The sequence below is a fragment of the Saimiri boliviensis genome, chromosome 11 (assembly GCF_048565385.1).
Source record: "Saimiri boliviensis isolate mSaiBol1 chromosome 11, mSaiBol1.pri, whole genome shotgun sequence".
NCBI classification, from domain to species: domain Eukaryota; kingdom Metazoa; phylum Chordata; class Mammalia; order Primates; family Cebidae; genus Saimiri; species Saimiri boliviensis.
This window is the reverse complement of record NC_133459.1, coordinates 109229885-109247593: the sequence shown is the minus strand read 5'-3', so window position 1 is coordinate 109247593 and position 17709 is coordinate 109229885. Positions and strand designations below refer to the sequence as shown.

General features: G+C 38.3%; 1 protein-coding gene across 5 annotated transcripts in view; it reads left to right on the top strand.

Moving 5' to 3' along the window:
* Positions 1-17709, top strand: part of LOC120360515 (sphingosine 1-phosphate receptor 1) — a 203912-nt gene that overhangs the window by 36371 nt on the left and 149832 nt on the right. The window contains exon 1 of one of the 5 annotated variants that reach the window (XM_074381342.1): positions 7658-7776. The exons of the other annotated variants lie outside the window; for them this stretch is intronic. The gene's annotated coding sequence lies outside the window, so the exon portion shown is untranslated. Of the gene's footprint in view, positions 1-7657; positions 7777-17709 lie in introns of those variants that run through there. 5 annotated transcript variants of the gene reach the window in all.

The following is a 17709-nucleotide window of genomic DNA, read 5'->3' as shown; positions in this document are numbered from 1 at the left end:
GATCTGTGTAAGCCAACTTGATTCAATAATCTAACGCTGCATTCAGGAAACAAGTGATTCCTTTTTTTAAAAATAAAAAAATTGGAGTTAAGAGGATTCAGGGAGAGTGGTAGACAAATGGAAACAAGTGTTTCTCACATAGCAATCTATCTGAGGGCAAACTGACTCACCAGGAGTCTCTCAAGAATGTAAATTTAGAGACCCAAAAAACAAACAAACAAATGTAATGACTGACTTTTGGCTTCAATGTCATGTAAACTAAGACTGGAGGTGCTATGGAGAAACAGGGAAAACTGAGAGCTGATAGAGAGAAGCAAAATAAAAGACAGGAGTGAGCATCCCCTAAGATGGACAAGGTGGCTTCACTTCCTAATGATTTCTCCTCTTCTTTTCCTTGAACCTACCAACGTGTGGTTATTTTCCTTGCAATATTGTGTTGTAAGATATCCTTCCAATTTATAAACAGGAAGGATAGTAATTGCCTCATGTTGGAATATTTAGCTGTAGAATAATAGGGATCAAAATTATTTTAGACATCAAAGAGTATAGAAAAGTCAAAGATAATCTCAGGCAAGAAGACACAAATCCCATTTGTCAGTTCTGCCATTTGGTAATAATGATGGTAGTGATTTGAGATATACCCAGCACTTACAAAGTACCAAGCACTGTTATAGGCATTTACGTATGTTGTTCTCTCAAAAACTCTGAGTTATAGGTAGAATTATTAGTCTCATTTTACACATAAGAGAGCTAAAGTATAGGAAGAATAAGGAATGGAGTGAGGATTCAAATTTCCTAATTCAACATCAAAGCCTAAATTCTTGAAAGTGCAAGTCTCTTCACAAATTTGAGTAATTTGTCAGCATACAAGAAATATTAAGTTTTAGGGTGGTTCAAAACCTTATAAATCCCTTTGAGTCAAAAATTTCTCTGTTTTTTTTAGATCCTATTCAAATGTCAGCATTATTACTTAGCCTTTGATACCTCCATTAAAGGCACTTTCTATGAGGACCAAGAAATAAAGCTTTAGAGCAGCTTCCATAACAGCAATAATATGAATGACCATTTACTGAGCAATTGCAATGCACCAGGATTATGGTTTATGAGCACTTTATGTTTATTATCTCACAACTCAAGTGAGTTAGATACTTTCCACAACCCAGTGAGGTACTACTGCCATTATTTCTACAGTATATATTATTATATAATAAAATTCTTAGAATACATGCACAGTAATTATGCAATACTTATGTAATAAAATATGACTCTCAATATGTTTGATAAATATTTGCTTAATTAAAACATGAAGGAATTAATTAGCAATGTCTCTCTGCAGCCTTTAGCCCTTGAGAAGCATGTAGAAAAGAGGAGCTGTCTTCTCTTTGAGCAGAACTTCTGTCAGAGATGGTTTCCCCTGACTTAGACAGTTGTGATTTTTTTTCTCTACAGAATGATTCAGTCTCAGAATTGTTCTTTAATCCTCAATATTTCCATTAAGAAGAGCTTCTATCAGGTGCTTCAAAAGTACCCAATGTGAAGGAGTATTAATGACCCCCTGCTGGTGAGCGAAGTGTGGAGGACACAGGTCCCTCAGTCGTCCACTGGATGCTGCACTGTTTGGCCTGAGCCAGTGTAGGCAGAAATACAGGCTGCAGCATAAGCAGATGCCAAGAACCTGTCTTGCTTCTACTATTTTCATTGGGTTACTGTGTCTTCTTTGTAGTCCAACCTGCACATTTGAGAAGGAGAGATACACCCCCTCAACCAATCTAGGAATATATTAGTTCCTTTGCTAAAGTAGGAAAAAAATACTACAGAACTTTTAAACGTTGAACTTAAGGGCAACTAATTTAAATTCCTTTCATGTTGACAATCTCTTCACTATGTTATTCTGAAGCCATAGCATTAGGTTACAGTTTACTTCTCTGTTACTTTGCCATTCTATAAATTTGGTACCTTCAGAAGGTTGCTCTGTGCATTTAAAAAAAAAAAAAGGAGAGAGGAACTACAGTTGGATATTGTATTGTTGATGACTGTTATTTGATGCTGGATTATTTTGTGTGTTTGTGTCTGGGTTTTTTCGTTGTCATTTGTTTGTTTCCTAGAGACGGGGTTCTCACTATGTTGTCCAGACTGGATTTGATCCCCTGTGCTCAAGGGATTTTCCAGCTCCAGCCTCCCGAGTAGCTGAGACTGCAGGCGCCTGCCACCACACCCAGGGACAGTTACTTGATTCATAATAGTCCAGTCATAATGAGACAGGATACTGCATAAACCAAAGACCACACAAAGTATCAATGTTAAGTATCAAGAGGGTGTGGAGGAAGTGGGTTACAAACACTTCGTCTCTGAACTGTTGTATGTTTTGCCTTTAAAAAAAAGTTTTAAAAAAGTACGCTAAACTCTAATGTTTTCAGATGTGGCTGTAACAACAGAACTTTAGTTTTATTTAAATACACAGGACTTTTAAGCTTTTTCCCTCTCCCAGTGACTTGCTTCTCCACTAAGCTCTTTTTTTCTCTTTTCTCAAATATTATTGTTTCATGTCATTGTGACAAGTTTAGTCTACTGGAAATTCCTATGTCCTCTGTAATTTAGGTTTTAAGCAACATATGATTTATCTTGTTATTTAAAAAAAAAACTGTCTTCCCTAAATGAGTGACTTTCTGGCATCCTTAATATTCTTCTATAGAAATTGTGATGAAAGAACAGATAAGCCTAAGTAAATCTAGCATGTAGAGCTCCTTTAAAATGTGGAAGACCTTGTCAGCTAGTTAAAAGTAAAACTTGGTTTTGTCCTAAATATACTTGGTGGGCCTATTATGCATAAAAAAAGGGGCCACAGCCCATTTGCAATGCCTCTGAATGAACTCCATTCATTCTGTACTTGGAAATGTCTCTTCAGCCACAAAAAGAAACAATAGTTATAACCTAATTTCTTTGGTGCCAATATCAGCAGAAGAGCCAAGAGACCATTATGAAAACTCTAGTAAGTTCTCCTGGTGATTCTGTATTCATTGATCATATTTCTGTATTTAAATAAGTACATTTTTTAAAAGATTATAAAGTGATTCAGTAATGCTGTAATATCACATTTCATGCATTAAGCAACATTTTTGAAAGGGAGTACTCTAAAGTAATTTGCTTCTTATGGTTACTAAACTCTAAAGAATATCCTAACATGCACCCCAAGACTTTTAAGAGGAAAGCCTTTGTATTTTTCATTGCTGTATTTTGAAATCTGAGAGTGCAAAACTAGTTTTCTTGGGTAAATCCCTTAATCAGTTTCTACATTTACCTGTAAAAGTCAGTGGAGGGCATGCATCTGGAAGTAGCAGTGGTGCTATAAAAAGTGTGTTAATATGATTTGCAAGTGGTATCTAGAGTGACCTTTCTTAAGTGCAGACCTGATCTGAGCATGTCGCTCCTTTCTTAACCCTTTGCTGATTTCCCATTTCCCTAAAAGGAATCTGCCATCTTCCCTGAATGAACTTTCGTCAGTGGCCTGGCTCTTTCTTCCTATGGGATGTTGTTTCTGCATGTTCTTGCATGGAATTCTCTTCCTCCCAACCCTGTTTGATTCCTTCAATCTGAACAACTCTGTCTTATCCTGAAGTCTCTACCTTAAGGTTGCCTTTTCAGGAAGACTTTTAATTGTATTAACTAACTAATTAATTAATGAATAGTCTGATGTATTTGGAGCTGAGATTCTATGGGGATTAGTTGCTGGAGGGTAGTTTAGAACCCGATTGTGAAGGACTTTCTAGACTGTGCTTTCAAGTGTTTGAACAGGAAGATGATGTAGGCTCTCTGTGTTTTAAAAGTTTGGAGGATGGCTGGTGTTTTAAAAGAAAGTTTAACCTAACCATCTAATTTGTGAGTAGTGAACCAAGGAAACACCACACTTACCTTTTTCTCTCTCTGCGATAATCCCATCTTCACCCTCTCAAACACTGAAAAATCATTTGCTTTGGTTGCATTCTTGGAGCCCCTGCAAACTCATTATTGAAAAATACCTGCTGCGTGCATTTGGCCTTATGTTGTCATATACTTGGTAAGTAATGCTAAATATAATATTGACTAAAATTAAAAGACTATTAAATTATTGGATAGTGTATTTTTTAAATTTTACTTTAGGTTCTGGGGTACATATGCAGGTCATGCAGGGTTGTTGCATAGGTGCATACATAACCAGGTGGTCTGCTGCCTCTATTCTCCATTTGACTGTATCTGGCATTTCTCTCCATTTTATCCCTCCCCACCCTCCCCAACCCCCACTGTCCCTCCCCTGGCCCCCCATCTGCCCCCAATGTGTGATGCTCCTTTCCCTGAGTCCACGTGTTCTCATTGTTCAACACCTGCCTATGAGTAAGAACATGCAGTGTTTCGTTTTCTGTTCTTGTGTCTGTTTGCTGAGAATGATGGTTTCCAGATTCATTCAAGTCCATACAAAGGACACAAACTCATCATTTTTTATGACTGCATAGTATTCCATGGTGTGCATATGTGCCACACTTTTTTTGTCCAGTCTGTCATTGATGGGCATTTGGATTGGTACCAGATCTTTGCTATTGCACACAGGGCTGCAATGAACATACGTGTGCATGTGTCTTTATAATAGAATGATTTATAGTTCTTTGGGTATATACCCAGTAATGGAATTGCTGGGTCAAATGGAATTTCTATTTCTAGATCCTTGAGGAATCACCACACTATCTTCCACAATGGTTGAACTAATTAACACTCCTACCAACTGTGTAAGAGTGTTCCTATTTTTCTACATCCTCTCCAGCATCTGTTGTCTTTATATTTTTTAATGATTGCCATTCTATCTGGCATGAGATGGTATCTAAATGTGGTTTTGATTTGTATTTATCTAATGACGAGTGATGATGAGCATTTTTTCATATGTTTCTGGTCATGTGGGAGGGTCCCGCCTTGGATAGTGTATACTGTAGAGGTTTAGAGTACGGGCTCTAGAGAGATCTGGTTTAAATTTTTTGCTCTGCCACTAGCTAGCAATGTAGATGTGGACAGGCTATTTAGATGATTTACTTAGCAAAATAAACTTGAACTGAAGGGTAGGAGATTGGAGCAAGGAAGGTAGATGCTAAAGCAGTTTGCCAAGTACATTTCTTGGAATTTGAGAGTGTTATCTAAAAATCCATGTGAATTTTGCATTCTCTTCCATAATGCATTTCTGTTTATTTTAATATAAAAATACTTTTAAGTTAGAGGAGGGGGTCAAGTGAGTTCTTAATTATTGCCTTAAATTTTCTGTACAGTTATTTCTCCAGGAGAGTAACACTTTGTTTATTCATGGCTTGAAGCAGTCTTTTTTTTTTTTAAACATACTTTTATAGTATACAAGCATGTGAACAGACTAAGGAAATTACCAGAAATGTAAATATAAAATCTCATTAGAGCAGAAATACTGAATTGATCTTCAGCCACTGATTTGCAGTGTTTACCCCCAATAATACTATATTATAGATGAAATGTTAAGAATCTAGCTTAATACTATTTCAAAAGAAACTGATTATTTCCTTCCCCTCACTGTATATACATCTAGATTATTCCATTCTTTCTAGTTACTCTCACAGGAACTTCAAGAGGCATGCTGGTTTATCCCTTTTCCTGTCTCCCCACAAATATTTTAGTTAAATATTTTAATCTTTCTCTATGCGATCCATCTTAAACATGTAATTCTTTCTATCACTTCTTTTCTTTTCTATTTATTTCATGCAGTCAGCAGTCCGTTTTAGGCTTTTGCCATTTTTTTCTTGCCTGCAGTATCACTATGAGTTCAATAATAAGTTTTCTATATACATTCTCTTTCCTCTTTTGTTTGGGCTGTGAACTGTATTCCTTCACTGTCTCTGCATCAACTACAAAATTAAATGTCGACTTGTAAAACAGGCCTGCCTTTCCATATTATGCTCACCTTCTTTTCCAGCCTAATCTTTTCCCTTACTCTTCTTTATGGTTCATCCTTTACAGCCAGAGTGAACTTCCTACTCTTCCCTGAGCACCCACTGACTCGCTTGTCTCCAGGCCTCAACACGAATTATTCCCACTGCTTGTCACTATTGTGTACATTTCCCAAGGCCTATCTCACAGGCCTTTCCCATAAATTCTTCCTTGATCATCCCAGCTGAATGTGTGGGGTCTCCCTCTCCTTTCATTGTTTCATTTATCAAATGCTGAATGTATATCAAGTGATAAACTAGTGCTGGGGATTTAGCAATGACTATGACAGAATTATTACCTACCCTAAAGGAGATAATAATCTAACACAAAAGTGGAATTGGTAACTAATTACAAGTCTCATGCATTTTCCAGGGGTCCATGCAGGGTTTTCAGAAGGCTACACCTTAGATTGGGGGTCAAGAATGGCTTTCCTGATATGAGGCTTACACAGAGATCTGAAGAATGAAGGAAGATGGGCTAGGTGAAGTGGGAGTGGATTAAGGGAATGCAAGGACATAAAAGAGTGTTCTAGGTAGAAGGACCAACATAGGCAAAGGCCCTGAGATGGGAGTGAACAAGGAATATTTGAAGAACTGAGAGAAGGCCACTGTGGAAAGCCAGATGCTATGTGACATGAATAATGGGATGAGGAAATTGAGATATTAGCAAAAGAGAAATTGATGACCCATAGGCTTGAAGATGTACTGGAACTAAAGTAAGGGACAAGGATAAATAAAAAGAGGGAGAAACTAGAGAAACAGAGTGCTTAGAAACCCTGCTAAATTTGAGGAACAGGATGGTGATAAAGTCGACCTAGCCAGCTAGAAGGGTAGAACCTTTTAATCAGTGAGCCCTACATCCCATTTCTCATTAAATCTTGTAATACTTTCTCGCTTCCTATATTCTATCATATTTTATAGTTGTTTATATAATTATCTTATTTTTTATACTAAATTATAATTTCCCTTGATGTTTATTATGGGATAACAATTATATTATTGTTAATATGGGTAAGCTTTTACAAAGAAAGAAGTCTTTGTTGCTATTCTTATTTCTTTGACCTTTGGTCAGAGCTTATTTATGAATTCATTTTTTAAATTGTAATTTAGGTTCTGGGGTACATGTGCAGATCACGCAGGATTGTTGCATAGGAACATACATGGCAAGGTGATTTGTTGCCTTCATTCCCCAATAACCTATATCTGATATTTCTCCCCTCATTATCCCAACCTACCCTCCCCACCCCCACTGTCCCTCCCCTAGCCACCCCCACCGACCGCAGTATGTGATACTCCCCTCCCTGTGTCTGTGTGTTCTAATTGTTCAACACCCACCTATGAGTGATTAACATACAGTATTTGGTCTTCTGTTCTTGTGTCAGTTTGCTGAGAATGATGGTTTCCAGATTCATCCACATCTCTATGAAGGAAACGAACTCACTGTTTTTATGGCTGCATAGTATTCCATGGTGTGTATATGCCACATTTTCTTTATCCAGTCGATCAATGATGGACATTTGGGTTGGTTCCAGGTCTTTGCTATTGTAAACAGTGCCTCAGTGAACATACATGTGCATGTGTCTTTATAATAGAACAATTTATAATTCTTTGGGTATATACCCAGTAATGGAGTTGCTGGGTCAAATGGTATTTCTATTTCTAGATCCTTGAGGAATCACCACACTGTCTTCCACAATGGTTGAACTCCCACAAACAGTGTAAAAAATGTTCCTGTTTCTCCACATCCTCTCCAGCATCTGTTGTCTCCAGATTTTTTCATGATTGCCATTCTAATTGGTGTGAAATGGTAGGTATCTCAATGTGGTTTTGATTTGCATTTCTCTAATGACCAGTGATGATGAGCATTTTTTCATATGTTTGTTGGCCTCATATATGTCTTCTTTTGAAAAGTATCTGTTCATATCCTTTGCCCACTTTTGAATGGGTTTGTTTGTTTTATTCTTGTAAATCTGTTTTAGTGCTTTGTGGATTCTGGATATTAGCCCTTTGTCAGATGGGCAGATTGCAAAAATTAATTAGATCCAATTTTTCTATTTTGGCTTTTGTTGCCATTGCTTTTGGTGTTTTAGCCATGAAGTCCTTGCCTATGCCTATGTCCTGAATGGTTTTGTCTAGGTTCTCTTCTAGGGTTTTTATGGTGTTAGGTCTTATAGTTAAATCTTTAATCCATCTGGAGTTAATTTTAGTGTAAGTCATCAGGAAGGGATCCAGTTTCTGCTTTCTGCACATGGCTAGCCAGTTTTCCCAACAACATTTATTAAACAGGGAATCCTTTCCCCATTGCTTGTTTTTGTCAGATTTGTCAAAGATCAGATGATTGTAAATGTGTGGTGTTGTGTCTGAGGCCTCTGTTCTGTTCCATTGGTCTATGTCTCTGTTTTGGTACCAGTACCATGCTGTTTTGATTACTGTAGTCTTATAGCATAATTTGAATCCGGCAGTATGATGCCTCTGGCTTTGTTATTTTTGCTTGGGATTGTTTTGGCTATTCGGGCTCTCTTTTGGTTCCATATGAAGTTTAAAGTGTTTTTTTCCAGTTCTGTGAAGAAGGTCATTGGTAGCTTGATGGGGATAGCGTTGAATCTGTAAATTACTTTGGGGAGTATGGCCATTTTCACGTTGTTGATTCTTCCCACCCATGAGCATGGGATGTTTTTACATCTGTTTGTGTCCTTTCTTATTTCATTGAGCAGTGGTTTGTAGTTCTCCTTGAAGAGGTCCTTTACATCCTTTGTTAGTTGTATTCCTAGTTATTTTATTCTCTTTGTAGCAATTGTGAATGAAAGTTCACTTTTGATTTGGCTCTCTGTTTGTCTGTTATTGGTGTATAGAAATGCTTGTGATTTCTGCACATTGATTTTGTATCCTGAGACTTTGCTGAAGTTGCTTATCAGTTTCAGGAGATTTTGGGCTGAAACGATGGGGTCTTCTAATATACAATCATGTCATCTGCCAATAGAGACAATTTGACTTCTTCTCTTCCTATTTGAATACCCTTTATTTCTTTCTCTTGCCTGATTGCCCTGGCTAGAACTTCCAATACTATATTGAATAGAGTGGTGAGAGAGGTCATCCTTGTCTTGTGTCAGGTTTCAAAGGGAATACTTCCAGTTTTTGCACATTCAGTATGATATTGGCTGTGGGTTTGTCATAAATAGCTTTTATTATTCTGTGATATGTACCATTGATGCCTAGTTTATTGAGAGTTTTTAGCATAAAGGGCTGTTGAATTTTGTTGAAGACCTTTTCTGCATCTATTGAGATAATCATGTGGTTTTTGTCTTTTGTTCTGTTTGTGTGATGTATTACATTTATAGACTTGCATATGTTGAACCATCCTTGCATCCCTGGATGAAGCCTACTTGATCATGATGAATAAGCTTTTTGATGTGCTGTTGCATTGTGTTTGCCAGTATTTTATTGAAGATTTTTGCGTCAATGTTCATCACAGATATTGGCCTGAAGTTTTCTTTTTTAATTTGCATTCCTACCTGATTTTCATATTTGGATGATGTTGGTCTCATAAAATGAGTTGGGGAGGATTCCCTCTTTTTGTATTTTTTGGAATAGTTTCAGAAGGAATGGTACTAGCTCCTCTTTGTAAGTCTGGTAGAATTCAGCTGTAAACCCTTCTGGACCTGGGCTTTTTTTTAGTTGGTAGGCTATTAATTGCTGCCTTAACTTCAGCCCTTGTTATTGGTCTCTTCAGGGATTGAATTTCCTCCTGGTTTAGTCTTGGAAGAGTGCAAGTGTTGAGAAATTTATCCATTTCCTCCAGATCTACTGGTTTGTGTGCATAGAGTTGTTTGTAGTAATCTCTGATGGTGGTTTGTATTTCCGTGGAATTGGTGGTGATGTCCCCTTTATCATTTTTTATTGCATCTATTTGATTCTTCTCTCTTTTCTTTTTTATTAGTCTGGCTAGCAGCCCATCTGTTTTGTTGATCTTTTCAAAACCAGATCCTCGATTTGTTGATTTTTTTGAAGGGTTTTTTGTGTCTCTGTTTCCTTCAGTTCTGTGCTTATCTTAGTTATTTCTTGTCTTCTGCTAGATTTTGAGTTTTTTTATCTTGCTCCTCTGGCTCTTTCAATTTTGATGACAGGGTGTCGATTTTAGACTTTTCCTTGCTCCTCACGTGGGCATTTATTGCTATGGATTTCCCTCTAGACACTGCTTCGAATGTGTCCCAGAGATTCTGGTATGTTGTGTCTTCATTCTCATTGGATTCAAAGAAGATATTTATTTCTGCCTTCATTTTATTATTTATCCAGTCTACATTAAGGAGCCAGTTGTTCATTTTCCATGAAGTTGTGCGGTTTTGAGTTAGTTTCTTAAACCTGAATTCTAATTTGATTGCAGTGTGGTCTGAGAGACTGTTTGTTATGATTCCCATTCTTCTGCATTTGCTGAGGAGTGACTTACTTCCAATTATGTGGTTGATTTTAGAGTAAGTGCGATGTGGTGCTGAGAAGAACATATATTCTGTGAATTTGGGGTTAAGAGTTCTGTAAATGTCTATTAAGTTCGCTTCGTCCAGATCTGCATTCAAGTCCTGGATTTCCTTGTTGATTTTCTGTCTCTTTGATCTGTCTAATATTGAGAGTGGAGTGTTAAAGTCTCCCATTATTATTGTTCGGGAGTCTAAGTCTCTTTGTAGGTCATTAAGGACTTGCATTATATATCTAGGTGCTCCTGTATTGGGTATGTATATATTTAGGATAGTTAGCTCTTCTTGTTTTATTGATCCTTTTACTATTATGTAATGCCCTTCTTGGTCTCTTTTGATTTTTGTTGGTTTAAAGTCCATTTTATCAGAGACTAGGATTGCCACCCCTGCTTTTTTTGCTCTCCATTTGCTTGATAAATCTTCTTCCATTCCTTTATTTTGAGTCTATGTGTGTCTTTGCACATGAGATGGGTTTCCTGAATATAGCACACCAATGGTTCTTGGCTTTTTATCCAATTTGCCAGTCTGTGTCTTTTGATTGGGGCATTTAGTCCATTTATGTTTAATGTTAATATTATTATGTGTGAATTTGATCCTGCCATTTTATTACTGGTTGGTTGTTTTACCCTTTGGTTGACTTAATTTCTTCATTGCATCATTGGTCTTTACCATTTGGTTCTTTTTTGCAGTGGCTAGTACTGGTTTTTCCTTTCTGTGTTTAGTGCTTCCTTTAGGAGCTCTTGCAGGGCAGGTCTGGTAGTGACAAAATCCCTCATCAATTGCTTTTCCATAAAGGATTTCATTTCTCCTTCGTTTATGAAGTTAAGTTTGGCTGGATATGAAATTTTAGGTTGAAAGTTCTTTTCTTTAAGAATGTTGAATATTGGTCCCCATTCTCTTCTGGTCTGCTGAGAGATCCTCTGCGATCTGATATACTTCCCTTTGTGGGTGACCCAACCTTTCTGTCTGGCTGCCCTTAGCATTTTTTCCTTCATTACAACTCTGGTGAGCCTGATGACTATGTGCCTTGGGGTTGCTCTTCTAGAGGAGTATCTTTGTGGTGTTCTCTGTATTTCCTGTGTTTGAATGTTGGCCTGCCTTGCTAGGTTGGGGAAGTTCTCCTGGATAATATCCTGAAGAGTGTTTTCCAGCTTGGATTCATTCTCCCTGTCATCTTCTGATACACTGATCAGGCATAAATTAGGTCTTTTCACGTAATCCTGTATTTTTTGAAGGCTTGGATCATTTCTTTTCACTCTTTGTTCTCTTTTCTTGCCTTCTCATTTTATTTCATTGATATGATCTTCAATCTCTGATATACTTTCTTCTGCTAGGTCTATTTGGCTAGTGAAACTTGTGTATGCTTCATGAAGTTCTTGTGCTGTGTTTTTCAACTCCATCAAGTCGTTTATGTACTTCTCTAAGCTGGTTCTTCTAGTTAGCATTTCATCTAACCTTTTTTGAAGGTGTTTAGTTTCTTTGCATTGGGATAGAACATGTTCTTTAACTCAAAGAAGTTTGTTCTCACCCACCTTCCTAAGCCTGCTTCTGTCAATTCATCAAATTCATTCTACATCTTGCTTTGTTCCCTTTGCTGGTGAGGAGTGATGAACTCATGGTCAGGGAGAGACATTCTGGTTTTTGATCGTTTCATTCTTCTTGTGCTGGTTTCTCCCCATCTCTTGGATTTATATAGTTTTGATCTCAGGTAGCTGCTTGGGGAGGCAGCCTTTCCTTTGTCTGCCTGCGGAGGCGCTGCTGGGCTGCCACAGATTCAGTCGAGGGGCTGTGTGTTTTATTTACTCAGGAAAATTAGGCTGGTTTCTGTAACGGCAGCTTCCCTTCCGCACGCAGGAGCTGAAGTGTTCCTCGTCGCTCTCTAACTGATGGTCTGGGTGCCTGACCCTGGAGTGAGAGTTTTTTGGCCAGCTGGGCTTTGTGCGGTGGCGGGGGCGACCTGTCTGCCATTTAGGCTGTTTCCCTGCGTTCCATTCCCTTTCTTACTGGGGAGTGGGTAGCTCTGTCCCACGGGCTTTTTGGCTTTCTCAGCATCAGCCACTGCTTCTGCCTAGATCTATGCTGACAGCCCCGGGGCTGAAGGTGCTGTTCTGCCCTGTTCAGGCAGCTCGCTGAGGCTTTTCAGCCTGGCGAAGATCTCCTGTTCTGTGGGTTGTAGAGGGCTTGGGCAGAGCAGTGTATCTGAACCGAAGTCCCAGAGGGGGAGATCCCCTTGTCCTCCAGTCGGTTGCATGCTCCTTCTGGGTGGGGCAGTGCCCCATCTTGCCGCAACTTGCCCTATTTGGTTTATACCTACTGTCTGACCAGACGCACAAAATGAACCTGGTACCTCATCTGGAATTGTGGAGACCACTCGGCTTCTGCGTCTCTCTCACTGGGATCTGCTTTCCGGAGCTGCCTCTTATTCGGCCATCTTGGGATCCCCCCCATGAATTCATCTTACATGTCACTTGACAGACACTGAATGCTGAATGCCACAGGGTACATCACACTTTAGCAGAATAAAGAAAGGCACCGAAACCAAACAGCAAACTACATGCTACAAAACAACAATTTTTGGAATTAATGAATGAGGCTAACATTCTGGAGTCCTTTCTCTCTTTCAAAATATACGAAGTGTTGGTATGGCTCGGCATGGTGGCTCACGCCTGTAATCTCAGCACTTTGGGAGGTAGAGGCGGGCCTGAATTCAAGAGTTTGAGACCAGTTTGGTCAACCTGGGGAAACCCCGTCTCCACTAAAAAATACAAAAATTAGCCAGGCATGGTGGCATGCACCTGTAATCCCAGCAACTCGGAAGGCTGAGGCAGGAAAATTACTTGAGCCTGGGAGGTGGAAGCTGCAGTGCGCGAAGATTGCACCACCGCACTCCAGCTTAGGCAACAGAGTGAGACTAAAAATAAAAATGTAGGAAGTATTAGTATGTCTAGGTTCATTCACAGGTTTGGAAGGAGAATGAACATAGAAGAGCAGAAAATGAGTGGTAGGATTTAGTAGGTCAGATTTCCAGCTTCTTAGTACCTTTAGTATTTAGTCCAGTTACTGAATTTCTCTTCAGTTCTCCACTCAGAACTTCCTTTCATTCCAGTGGGATTGCTTCACACTTATGAGAATGAATGTACTTATACAAAGCCATTTTCAGAGAGGAAACACTAAGATTATGATGTAAACAAATGAGACTATGTACTTTTCCCTTGAAGTGTCTGTTTTAAACACACATTTGTTTTTCTGCTACATTGAGTTCATTGAATCTCATTTGTATTTTCTTTGTATGTTACCTTATACAGACATAGGCAGGATATCCCCTGTTTTTTCAGTTAGCTGTTAGATAAATTCAGCATAAATTCACTTTCAACCTCATGTTTAAAAAAACATTAGCTACATGAAGAAGTCATCCATATGACATGAGACCCAATTTTAATGGGAAATAATATTTAAAATGTAACTTTTATAAAATGTTAATGATCATCATTTTCCTTTATTTTTTATCTTACATACTTCCTAAATGTGGCTACTCCAATGAAGCTGTAGTATATGTACTGAAAGAATATGGTGCCTCTCATACTGCCACAGTGAACAGATAAGGTTGTAAATCTTTGTTGGGAGAAGCAATCAAGGACAGTTCTGTGAAATGGAAGGATCTCTGGATCACCACAAAGTCTGGCTCAGTGACTATGGCTTTGCAAACACTAAACATTCCTTTCTCAAGTCCTGTAGATGGCTTGAAGTAGAGTGCATAAGCATGCCTTATAAATATCTTCAGTGTTTATCAACTCTTTGGAGATTCAGCCATTCTTTTTTGTACTTTAGGGAATTAAATAATTCTATAATGTGGTATAAATCTGAGCATGGAAGATGGTAGAAGAAATTTTGTCACATAGTTTTAAAGAAATAAACATATATTCTATTTTGAAATTCCTTTAAGTGTTTTTCTTACAAAGCTGCCAACAACTTAGTTACCAAGTAAACTATCTCAGATATGATATCTCAGTCCTTGCTAATCTGTTTATAAAATCTTTTGCCATTTTATAATCTTATGATTTATGTTTGTCCTTAAGTGTTCATATGTTTTTATGTCTCTGTATGTCATGTTTATTTGAGCTGTTAAATGTAAAGTAAAACAGGAACTCTCTATATTGTATAGCATAAAAAGCAATGTTTTTCATATTCTTACCCTAAGAGAAACCCTCATTCACAAAGTTATGGCTGACACTCTACCTTTCTGCAATTCCTAGTCAGAGAAACTGTCCAAGTCTCGCATGACCTGCATCTTGAAGAAGACACCTATCACAAGTTAGTTCTTAGCTAAACAGGTTAAGAAACTCAATTGACCCACTAACTAAATCTTGTTTCTTAACAAAAACACTATGGTCTATGCATCATAACAATGTACATTTCTACCAGTATAATTTTGAATCAATAATATACCATCATATCAAAGAGAACTTTTATTATTAGCATATTGAATATAGAATTATAGTAAGGCTATTTCCAAGACCTGAATGAGTGTAGCATATAAAAAGAGCAGCAGATTAGAAATAAGGCAATCTGACATGTTTATCTCTGTTCTGCTAGTATTAGCTATGTGTGTTTAAGGCTAATTATTTAAAAGGCATGCCTCCATTTAAGAATATGACTCAGAATTTCTGTGCATCATTTCTGCTCATGTTCATTTGGCCAGAGCTTAATCAATCTGTCCCAAGTAGTAGGAAAAGAGGCTGAAATACATGGCCTTTAACTGAAACTTTGAAGATTCTAAAGGAATTGGACTACTGAAAGACAAATAACAGTCTTTGCCATTGTTCTCTGTTATCAGGAAAGCAAATCCTCTCTCAGACCCTCCTCCCTGCCCCACTGAGTGATTCCATCAAGTGAATCACTATCTGTGGTAGCTATAGACTTATGAAATCTATGCAGCAGATTTCTGCTTAGTCTGTAATTGAGCATATAGTTATCCCTAGATTTAAGGAAGCTGGGGAGGCAGGAAACAGGATTGACGTGATTGGCTCTGACCAAAGGTTCCCAGACTTTCTTGGTTCACAGCTCCCTTGAGGTCTTAATAATTTTTTTCATGGCACCAAAAGAAGTACATAAAAGTTTCATGTACAATTTAATAACCATTTGAACGAGGATACATTAATTGAAAGAAAAGCAATACCTTTTTCATTCTTAGATAACCGCAGTTACTACTGGGCTATATGTACCTATTGGGCACTCTACAACTTCTCAAACCTTGGACTTAGATTGGATGGTGCCACTGTTATATCTTGTCCGACAGTGCTTGCTTTTTAATCACAGCAACCACTGAAAACTGAGCTTTTCAATGACATAATACTTCTAAAGGAATCTAGCATGGTCTAATGTGGAAACTGTGGAAACTATCACCTCAAGCTAATAGTGGGCATGCTGTCTGACAGAAGCTGAGTCCCTGTTTCCCTTGAAAATTTGAATATATTATAGCCCCCCAGTGAGTTTACTTTAGCACCCTTGGGGGCTGGGTACAGAGTTTGGGAACCATGGGCTTAGACTAATCATCGTTTATTATCTGGGCTGGACATATTGCTCCCTACACAAGAATTAGTGTTTTAGATGCCGGGCGCGGTGGCTCAAGCCTGTAATCCCAGCACTTTGGGAGGCCGAGGCGGGTGGATCACGAGGTCGAGAGATCGAGACCATCCTGGTCAACATGGTGAAACCCCGTCTCTACTAAAAATACAAAAAATTAGCTGAGCATGGTGGCACGTGCCTGTAATCCCAATCCCAGCTACTCGGGAGGCTGAGGCAGGAGAATTGCCTGAACCCAGGAGGCGGAGGTTGCGGTGAGCCGAGATCCCGCCATTGCACTCCAGTCTGGGTAACAAGAGCGAAACTCCGTCTCAAAAAAAAAAAAAAAAAAAAAAAAGAATTAGTGTTTTAGAAGGGAACAAAGAAGAATGGAAATTATTTCAGAAGCTATTTCTGTCTCCCTCTGTTTCAGCTAAATTACATGATTTTTAAGAAGAGAGGCTATGTCTGTTGTAACACAGTTTTCTGTGTGGCATAATTCTGGGTACATAGGAACACACAGGCTGGATACGGTGGCTCAAGCCTGTAATTCCAGCACTTTGGGAGGCCAAGGTTGATGGATCCCTTGAGGTCAGGAGTTCAAGACCAGTCTAACCAACACTGCAAAACATCATCTCTACTAAAAAATACAAGAATCAGTCAGGTGTGATGGTGCATGCCTGTGGTCCCAGCTAGTTGGAGGCTGAGGCAGGAGAATTGCTTGAACCTATTGGAGGTGGAGGTTGCAGTGAGCCAAGATCATGCCACTGCACTTTAGCTTGAGTGACAGAGTGAGACTCTGTCTCAAAAATGAAAAAAAAGAACATACATATTTATTAAATGATTAAGAAATGAAGATTATATGATCAATGAAATATGATTAATCCTATTTAGCAACCATAGAATGCCAGATTATAGGAAATTTGTTGCCTATACAACAGGCATCTGTGTAAATTCAAGGGCCTTGACTATGCCTTCCTAATTTCTTACCACCAGTGCCCAATAATTATTTGGTATATTGTAGGTGAGAGAAAAATGTTGATCGGATGAATGAGTGAATGTCTCAGTGAGATCTAGTTCTGTTCCCAACACCATTACAAAGGAGTTTCATTGCACTGCTAATGAAAGTGCTTATTAGAGGACTCTTAATGTAAATGCTTATTAGTGGACTCTTAATGTAAATGCTCATGTTGACTATCAAGAAAGAAAACCACTTTCTCTTATCACTATGGATCTAAGGCTTTTTTTTTATTGCCACAGTCACCACTAGAAAAACTGACAAAGAGAGAAAAGCAGAACTGTTCTGAGATGTAAGATGAACTTTTCTTAGAAAGTTTATATTGTCAGTAGCTAAACTGTTTCAAGATTCAGTATTATTACATAAAGCCCAGAAAGTGACTATTTCAAAAGACCTACCAAACTTTATGATAGTCATTTGAACAAAATGTATCTTTCTCCTTTTTCTTGTTCCATAGCCCAAATTGACTTTTCTCTATTTCTATGGTTTTGCCGTTCTAGCTCAATCTATTTCCTTGGGAAGCCATTCAAGCTCTTTGGTTTCCCTGATTGTAAAGTGTATGGCTCTGACAACTCCATAGAAGAGTGTGTATGTACTAGCCTGATAAAGTTTTCTAGATCTAAAAATTATCTTGGTTATTTGATTTTTTTCCAGTAATATATTTAGAAAGCTATTTATATGTCTGCTCTAT